Source organism: Manihot esculenta, chromosome 8 (genome assembly GCF_001659605.2).
Source record: "Manihot esculenta cultivar AM560-2 chromosome 8, M.esculenta_v8, whole genome shotgun sequence".
In the NCBI taxonomy this organism is placed as follows: domain Eukaryota; kingdom Viridiplantae; phylum Streptophyta; class Magnoliopsida; order Malpighiales; family Euphorbiaceae; genus Manihot; species Manihot esculenta.
This window is the reverse complement of record NC_035168.2, coordinates 28233959-28244470: the sequence shown is the minus strand read 5'-3', so window position 1 is coordinate 28244470 and position 10512 is coordinate 28233959.

Sequence of the window (10512 nt, the reverse complement as noted above, 5' to 3'; positions counted from 1 at the left end):
CTCAAAGCCTTTAATTTCTCAATAGTAGCAACATTAAGTTTAGTTCCACTCACCTCTGGCTAACTCTGTACTGACTCTGAAGCAGTGCTCACTGCTGATCTCTTCGGTTCCTCTGGTCCGTTCCTACACAGGTGGACGCAAATGAGGGACCAAACTAACTCAAGAATATCTCTATAAACTCCCCAAAAACCCCCTTAAAACATCCTCACACAATCAAGGAAAACATGCAAAAGAAGGTTGGACAGGGCACTTTCGGCGGCCGAAAGTCCCTCCAGAGCCGAAACTCAGGCATTTTCGGCGGCACCTTCGGCTGCCGAAAGTCCTTTCTAGAGATGAAAGTCCCTAACCTTCGGCGGCACATTCGGCGGCCGAAACCTCCCTCCAGAGCCGAAAGTCCAAACTTTCAGGGGCGAGCTTAGGCAGCCGAAACCACCTCCTTAGCATGTTCGGCGGCCGAACCTTCCTTCGGCGGCCGAAACTGGGTTCTCTAGTAAGGCAGAACCCTGCTCTGCCTCATGCAAACTTCCTCCCAACTTCCTCATACATGCAACCAACAACTCAACAACATACATATACTCAAGTACATACACAAAGGGGTCCAAAACTACCTTAAAATCCCAACAAACATCATAACTCAACATATAAACATACTTTGACCAACAATCAACCAAAAACTCTACTTAACCTAATCATGCATCTCTACCCATAAAACTCCATAAAACCTTCATAAAACATGAAAGAAGGTAGGGTTCTATACTTACCTCTTGAAGATCGAGAGGATAGGTGATCCTAACGTGGAGATATGGAGCAACTCTCTCTCAAAGTCTCCAAGCTTCAAAACTTTGGTTTTTAGCTCAAAAGCTTCAAAACAATATGAAAACTTATCAAAACTAGAAAGATTTGAAGAAAACATGAAGATTACCCAAGGAAGATCATGGTCTCACCTCTGTCCGTGGAAATAGAAAGAAAATCTTATCCATTCACCGACCTATGGCCTTTTATAGGTGGCTGGCCAGACCACCTTCGGCGGCCAAACGTGATTCCAAAGTCATGCATGTTCGGCGGCCGAACATCACTTTCGGCGGCCGAACCTGGCAATTCTTCCTTGGTTCTTTTCTTTCAAAACAAACTCATTTTCTTTACACTTAAAACACTAAATCATACTAAAACCATGTAGAAAAACATAATTCTTACCCTTCTAGAGGATTCCGACATCCTGGATTCCACCGGACCGTAGAATTCCGATGCCAGACTCTAGCCGGGTATTACATTCTCCCTCCCTTAAGAACATTCGTCCCCGAATGTTCCTCAAACAACCACACATAAAAAAAGAAGGAAAAACGAACCTCAAAACAGATAGGGATGTTGCTGGAGCATAGACTCCCGTGTCTCCCAGGTGCACTCTTCTATGTTGTGGTGGTTCCAAAGGCCTTTCACCATCGGAATTTCCTTGTTCCTCAGATTTTTGACCTGCGTGTCTAGGATCCGTACTGGCTGCTCTTCATAGGTGAGATCTCCAAGGATCTCTATCTCAGGCTCACTCAGAACCTTACTCGAATTTGACACGAACTTCCGCAACATAGAAACATGGAACACCAGATGAATCCTCTCCATAGAAGCAGGTAAATCCAGCTTATACGACACATTTCCGATCTTCTGCAAGATCTCAAAGGGTCCAATGTATCGTGGAGCCAGTTTACCTTTCTTCCCAAACCGAACTACTCCTTTCATTAGAGACACCTTCAGCAATACCATATCACCCTCCTGAAACTCTATCTGCTTCCTGCGGACATCTGCATAACTTTTCTACCTACTAACAGCAGTTCTGATTCTCTCTCTGATAATGGGCACCACCCTGCTAGTAATCTCGACTAGTTCCGGCCCTGCAAGAGCCTTCTCTCCCACTTCTTCCCAGCAAATAGGTGATCTGCACTTCCTCCCATACAAAGCTTCATAAGGAGCCATCCCTATGCTATGATGATTGTTATTGTAGGCAAACTCTACCAAAGGTAGGTGTTGCCTCCAAGAACCGCCAAAATCTAACACACACATTCTGAGCATATCCTCTATGGTCTGGATGGTCCTCTCTGACTGTCCATCAGTCTGTGGGTGGAACGCAGTGCTAAAATCCAACCTTGTGCCCATAGCACTCTGCAGACTCCGCCAAAACCTGGAGGTGAACTGAGGTCCTCTATCTGACACTATAGACACTGGAACCCCATGCAACCTTACTATCTCTTCCACATAAACCTGTGCCAACTTATCCACAGAGAAATTACTCCTAACAGGGATGAAGTGAGCAGATTTAGTCAGTCTATCCACGATCACCCATATGGAGTCTAACCTGTTGGACGCTGCCGATAAGCCCACTACAAAATCCATAGCTATATTCTCCCATTTCCACTCTGGAATCGGCAGTGGGTTAAGCATTCCAGCCGGCTTCTGATGTTCCAGTTTCACCCTCTGGCAAACCTCACAGGCGGATACAAACTGTGCCACTTCTCTCTTCATAGCTGGCCACCAATACACCCTTTTCAGATCCTGATACATCTTGGTGGCCCCAGGGTGAACACTGTACCTGGCATTATGAGCTTCTCTCATAATGTCTCCTTTCAGACTTATATCATCTGGCACACATAGTCGATTCCCATAGCGGAGGATCCCTTTGCTGTCAAATCTAAACTCTGCACTGTTGCCTGACTGAACCGTCCTTGCAATTTTTACTAACTCAGGATCCTCATGCTGTTTCTGAGCCACCTGCTCTAGAAATACGGGTGTCACTCTCATCTATGCTATCAACGCACCTGTACCAGACAACTCTAGCTGTAGTCCTTCGTCGATGAGCTTATAAAACTCCATCACCACTGGTCTTCTCTTTGCCGCTATATGGGACAAACTGCCAAGTGATTTTCGGCTTAGGGCGTCTGCCACAACATTCGCCTTACTCTGATGATACTGAATCTTGCAATCATAGTCACTGAGCAGTTCTACCCATCTTCTCTGCCTCAAATTCAGCTCTTTCTGACTCAAGATGTACTGTAAAATCTTATGATCAGTAAAGATCTCACATTTAATCCCATAAAGGTAATGCCTCCACATCTTGAGTGCAAAGATAACTGCTGCCATCTCTAGGTCATGCGTGGGGTAATTCAACTCATGCTTCTTCAACTGTCTAGAAGCATAAGCGATCACCCTCTCATTCTGCATCAACACACAACCCAGTCCCACTCGGGACGCATCACAGAACACTGTGAAGTCCTCATTACTGATGGGCAGAGCTAACACTGGTGCTGTCGTTAATCTTTCCTTTAGCTCTTCAAAGCTCTCTTCACACTGGCTAGACCACTCGAACCTCTGGTTCTTCTTTGTCAGTTTGGTCATAGGAGCAGCAATCTTTGAGAAGTCTTGAACGAACCTCCTGTAGTAACCTGCCAAACCCAAAAAGCTTTTAATCTATGTCACTGACGTGGGTCTGGGCCAGTTAGCTACCGCCTCTATCTTCTTGGGGTCTACCTCAATACCCTCTGCTGATACTACATGCCCCAAGAATGAGATGCTCCTCAACCAAAACTCACACTTAGAGAACTTGGCATACAAGCCATGCTCTCTCAGGGTCTGCAGAACTATCCTCAGATGATGAGCATGCTCCTCTGTATCTCTGGAATACACTAAGATATCATCGATGAAGACAATAACAAAGTGATCCAGATACTGGCTAAAAACTCTATTCATGAGGTCCATGAATGCTGCAGGGGCATTAGTCAACCCGAACAGCATTACTAAGAACTCATAATGCCCATATCTGGTCCTGAATGTTGTTTTTGGCACATCTGCTTCTCTAACTCTCAGCTGATGATACCCGGACCTCAGATCTATTTTAGAAAAACAACCTGCTCCAGCTAGCTGGTCAAATAGATCGTCGATCCTAGGTAGGGGATACTTGTTCTTAGTAGTGACCTTGTTCAACTGCCTGTAGTCGATACAAAGTCTGAGGGATCCATCCTTCTTTCTGACAAATAGCACTGGAGCACCCCAAGGTGAGGTACTAGGGCAGATAAAACCCTTATCTACCAACTCTTGCAACTGCTATTTCAGCTCTTTTATCTCTGCTGGTGCCATTCTGTAGGGAGGGATAGAGATCGGTCTAGTACCAGGCAACAATTCTATTTCAAACTCTATCTCCCTATCAAGTGGTAGTCTTGAAAGCTCGTCTGGGAAGACGTCAGGAAATTCTCTGACTACTGGTACCGAGGCTAGTTCCCTAACCTGATTATCTAGCTCTCTTACATGAGCCAGAAACCCCTGACAACCCCTCCTAAGCAATCTATGAGCCTGAAGGGCTGAGATCAGACCTCTAGGTGTACCCCTCCTGTCTCCTCTGAAGACACACTCTGACCCATCCTGGTCCCTAAGACTGACTACCTTGTCTCTACAGTTCAAGGTAGCTCCCTGTGTAGATAGCCAATCCATCCCTAGAATGACATCAAAATCCGTCAAATCTAGAACCACAAGGTCAGCTGGAAGGCATCTACCCTCTATGAACACTAGACTGAAATGACAGACTGACTCTGCTAATGATGGGTCACATTTGGATCCACTGACCCAGAGAGGACAGTCTAACTCAGAGACTATCAGACCCAAACTCTCCACGGCTCTCGAAGCAATAAAAGAGTGAGAAGCACCGGGGTCCATCAAAGCATACACCTCAGAACACCCAATGATGAGATTACCTGACACCACTGTGCTCGACGTGTCTGCCTCTTGCTGTGTCAGAGTGAAGATCCGTGCCGGAGCTGATGAACCTTCACCTCGGGAACCTACTCCTAAAGAAGAGGATGACCCTCTCCCTCTGCCTCTGCCACTACTCTGAGGCATGGCTGGAGCTGCTGGCTGCGCCACACTACCTGAGGTCATCTGCTCGGATGGTGCCATAAAGGCTCCTCCAGGACATTCCCGTGCAAAATGCCCCTCTTGCCCACACTTAAAGCAGGCTGTAGATCCCAACCGACAAACTCCCCTGTGCTGCCTCCCACATCTCATACAAATTGAGCTGCCTGTGCCAGAGCTTGAGCCACTACCCATTCCCAAACCAGACTTAATCTTGTTCCAGAACTTACCCTTCTTGGACTTAAACTTTTCTCCCTTCTTGCTGCCAGAAGCTGCTGCACTGGGGGACTTCACACCCGAAGACTGTGCCACTTGCTGTTTAATTGTTCCCTGAATGATGGCATTCGCCTCCATCTTTCTGGCCGCATCCACTATAGAGTGGAAACTCTCTTTCTCTGCTGGAAGAATCAAGGAGGAATACCTGGGATGAAGTCTCATAGTATATCTCCTTGCCTTCTTCTGGTCAGTGTCATAAGCCTGACCCACATACTGTAGCAATTCCAGGAACTTATCAGTGTATTCATCAAACTCATCTCTTCAGTCTGTCTCAGCTGTTCAAATTCTATCACTTTCATCTCTCTGGAACTGTCAGGAAAAGCCCACCCAGCAAATTCATTGGCGAACTCTTCCCATGACATGCTGTCCAACCTGGGGTCCATATAATTCTTGAACCACTCTCGCGCTTTCTTGCATTTCAGTGTGAACCCCGCCATCTCAATGGCTCTACTATCATCAGCTCCTAACTCATCGGTTATCATCTTAACCGATCTGAGGTACTCAAATGGATCATCTCCCGTGTTGAATTTGGGAGCATCCAACTTCAGATACTCTGTCATTTTCACTTTACTTCCCTCAGATGAGCTAGGTTGAGGTGCTTGGACAACAGGGGCTACTGGTTCTGGTGGTGAAGGAGGAGGTGCTGTATCTCTGGGATTAGGGTGTGCTGTACTTGGATGAAAAGGTGAGGATGGATACATGGGATATGGTGGGTAAAAAGGAGGATAAGGCATATAAGGAATGTAGGTAGGATATGGGGTAAAGCTGAAATAATCCGACATACCCCCCATTAGATATCCCGGGCCCTGTGGAAAGGGTGGATAGTGGGGTGGATAACCAAACCCCGAGGCCTGAGCCCCTCCTTGAGACTCTCCCATCCCTTCTTCAGACCTGCCCATACCCATGCTTTCCTCTCTTTGCTGATCAACATCCATAGCCTCCCTCACTTCATCTGACCTCTCTCCTCTATTTGTTCCTCTTCTACTCTCGTCAAAAGACCTTATAGGGTCCCTTGACGTACCCTCCCTCTTGATCTCTGAGACATTGCCCTTGGCAACGCAGGAGGACGAGCATATGAACCCTCACTCACTGGTGGGACTCTAGTCAATCGTGCAGATCGACGAGTTCCTCGCATCCTAACTCTCTGGAAAACAACACATAACATAACACATTAGCATCATATGGTCCATGTGGAAACACATGAACCCTCAAGCATACATCACATAATCATGGCATTTCACATCATCATATAGACAGAACTCTCCATCCTATCCTAGTGGACATGATTTCCTATTGTGCTTGACCTACTATAACCTCTATGAGCCTGACACTCTCTCTAGGTCCGACCATATGAACCTAGGGCTCTGATACCAATCTGTAACGCCCCGAAAATCGAATCGCTACCGGCGCTAGGGTCCAGATCGACTTAAGGTCGCCGGGACCCATAGCAAGCCTGCTAAACTCTCTGAGTACCTGTAAAGTCCCATACATGATCATACATTTTCTGTAAAAAAACATAAAACTTTGCTCTGTACCAGGGCTCAACCTGTGCATGCACTATCTCTGAACTATAGAACCCCTTCCTAGAGCTCTCATCATTGCTCTAGTCGGGTTAAAACTCTTAATCTGTTAAGCCTGGGTTTTTCATACTCATAAAAACACATTTACAAAAACAGACCATGTCTACAAAAAGGGATTTACAAACATATGGGTCAAGCACACTACGATACTCTATACAATACTAAAACAATACTAAAACATCTCTTTACAATATTACATGTCCACACTATACTATTACACAACTCTTTACTCTTCATGTACCCTGCTGAACTCCCCCTGTACTATGATCCTGCAAGCCTGGGGTTAAGGGAGAGGGGTGAGCTATACTAGCCCAGTGAGTAGAACAAAATAAACATGTTCTCATGAAATGCATCACATCACAGGTAATCACATATCGGATGGACGGAAACAAAACTCCCTCAAACTATGCCCGGCCCGCGAAAGAGCTCCTCAGGTCTTGATGTGCTCGGCCCTCAATAGGGCTCCTCAGGTCTTGATGTGCCCGGCCCTCGATGGGGCTCCTCAGGATTTGATAGGAGGGCTAATGAATCTAACTATGTCCGTCCGCAAGTACAAGAAACAATGCAATGCACATATTCGTGAATTCTAATGCAATCAACCTATTGCATAATTATGATGAATGAATCATGCTCAAAGCCTTTAATTTCTCAATAGTAGCAACATTAAGTTTAGTTCCACTCACCTCTGGCTAACTCTGTACTGACTCTGAAGCAGTGCTCACTGTTGATCTCTTCGGTTCCTCTGGTCCGTTCCTACACAGGTGGACGCAAATGAGGGACCAAACTAACTCAAGAACATCTCTATAAACTCCCCAAAAACCCTCTTAAAACATCCTCACACAATCAAGGAAAACATGCAAAAGAAGGCTGGACAGGGCACTTTCGGCAGGTTCGGCGGCCGAAAGTCCCTTCAGAGCCGAAACTCAGGCATTTTCGGTGGCACCTTCGGCTGTCGAAAATCCTTTCCAGAGACGAAAGTCCCTAACCTTTGGCGGCACATTCGGCGGTCGAAACTCCCTCCAGAGCCGAAAGTCCAAACTTTCGGGGGCGAGTTTAGGCAGCCGAAACCACCTCCTTAGCATGTTCGGCGGCCGAACCTTCCATCGGCGGCCGAAACTGGGTTCTCCAGTAAGGCAGAACCCTGCTCTGCCTCATGCAAACTTCCTCCCAACTTCCTCATACATGCAACCAACAACTGAACAACATACATATACTCAAGTACATGCACAAAGGGGTCCAAAACTACCTTAAAACCCCAACAAACATCACAACTCAACACATAAACATACTTTGACCAACAATCAACCAAAAACTCTACTTAACCTAATCATGCATCTCTACCTATAAAACTCCATAAAACCTTCATAAAACATGAAAGAAGGTAGGGATCTACACTTACCTCTTGAAGATCGAGAGGATAGGTGATCCTAACGTGGAGATATGGAGCAACTCTCTCTCAAAGTCTCCAAGCTTCAAAACTTTGGTTTTTAGCTCAAAAGCTTCAAAACAACATGAAAACTTATCAAAACTAGAAAGATTTGAAGAAAACATGAAGATCACCCAAGGAAGATCATGGTCTCACCTCTGTCCGTGGAAATGGAAAGAAAATCTTATCCATTCACCGACCTATGGCCTTTTATAGGTGGCTGGCCAGACCACCTTCGGCGGCCAAACGTGATTCCAAAGTCATGCATGTTCGGCGGCCGAACCTGGCAATTCTTCCTTGGTTCTTTTCTTTCAAAAAAACTCATTTCCTTTACACTTAAAACACTAAAACATACTAAAACCATGTAGAAAAACATAATTCTTACCCTTCAAGAGGATTCCGACATCCTGGATTCCACCGGACCGTAGAATTTCGATGCCAGACTCTAGCCGGGTATTACAGCAAGAGCTAGAGGAAATAAGACGAGATGCATATGAGAACTCTTGGAACTACAAAACAAAAACCAAAGCCTCCCATAACAATCATCTTTCAAGAAAACAATTTGAGGTTGGTGATAAAGTCTTACTCTTTGACTCTCGTTTGAAATTGTTTCCAGGAAAGCTACGGTCTAGATGGATAGGACCATTCATGGTAGAACATGCCTACCCACATGGAGCTGTAGACATCAAAAGCATAGAAACTGGAAAAATCTTCAAAGTGAATGGACACTGTCTGAAACCATACTTTGAAGGATTCGCAGTACAAGTGGTGGAAGAAATTCCACTACAACATCACTCTGCCTAAGTGATCATGCCATGCACACCACACCCCAGGGGAGTATTCAGATTCCTTTGTTCTCTTCTTTTCTTTTACATTGAGGACAATGCATGATTTAAGTGTGGGGGTGCATACTTCTTCTTTCTTCTCCTTCTCTTCTTCTTCTTCCTTTCTTTCTTCTGCGAATTGCTTTCAGTTTCAGAATGCAAATTTTTTTTTCTTTTCTTCTTTCAGTTTTGCGTTTCTTTCAGTTAAATAGCCACAGTTGAAAATTTTTTCATTTTAGTTTGTTTATACTTTCAATAAAACACACACAACCACAACCTTCTTCTTCTTTTTGTTTTGCTCTACTCAAACTGATAAACTATGTTGGATGAGTTTTTCTTTTCATGACCCCATTGATGTGATGACTCTTTAAACTTATGTTGAATCAATTGCAGTGAGTTGTATTCATGCTTGAGAATTGCCTTTTGAATTCAATCTTTGAGCTTGCCATGGTGAAAAATATATTGATGACCCTCAATTGATGAGAATATATTGAAAATTGTGTGAATGAACTTAATGTGACTTGATTTAGCAATTGGTGTTGATTTGCCCAATTCATTGAGAGAAATAAAATTCAGCAAAGGCAAAGACCTCAAAAGCACAAATCAAAAACTGTTCCAATGGTCAAAAGACTAAGAACAAAGCTAGTAGCCACTTGAAAGGGTAACCAACTGAGTAACTGGGGGTGGGTATCACAAATATGTACCTTCACGTCAAAAGGTTGGTGACTTTTTCAAGGAAAATCTAAGTGCAAAAGCCTGAATAAAGTATTTCAAGGTAAGGGCAAGTCAATCCAAAAGCTAGAAAAAGTCTTATCTTAACAAAAATGTGCATGTATGGTCTATTTTGAGGAAAATAAATCCTAGCCATGGTAAGCAAAGAGAAACAAGGAAAGAAGGTAAGTAATCTTCATGCATATATTCTTCACTGCAATGCTTCAAAATAGGGGTCTAGAGTAAGAGCTTAAGTGGAAATAAGGATCTAGAGCAAAAAAACTTATTTGACTATGTTTATTTGCTTGAGGACAAGCAAAAGGTTATGTAACGACCCGAAAATCGGACCGCTACCGGCGCTAGGATCCAGATCGGCTTAAGGCCGCCGGGACCCGTAGCAAGCCTGACATCTAACCTGTAAACCTGTATAATCCCATACATGATCAACAACATACATAAAAATTAAAATTTTTCTTTCCATATACATCAACCAAACTCAACCTGAGCATATACATTAACATAACATTGATCCCTCTGTGGGATCTCATCAGTGCCCCCAATGGGTGACATAACATGTTGAGTTGGTTTACATAACCGTCATAAAAGTCTCTAAGATCATGTAATAAAAGGGATAACAACAATCTATGGTCAAGCACACCTCTAACATACATAAACATCATCTCATTACATATCTATACTGATTAAGACATTACATCAAAATCATTTATCATGTCCACACTAACTAATACATAACCAAAACTTCATTACTCTATCCGGACTCTTGCTCTATCCTGTACCTGCAAGCCTG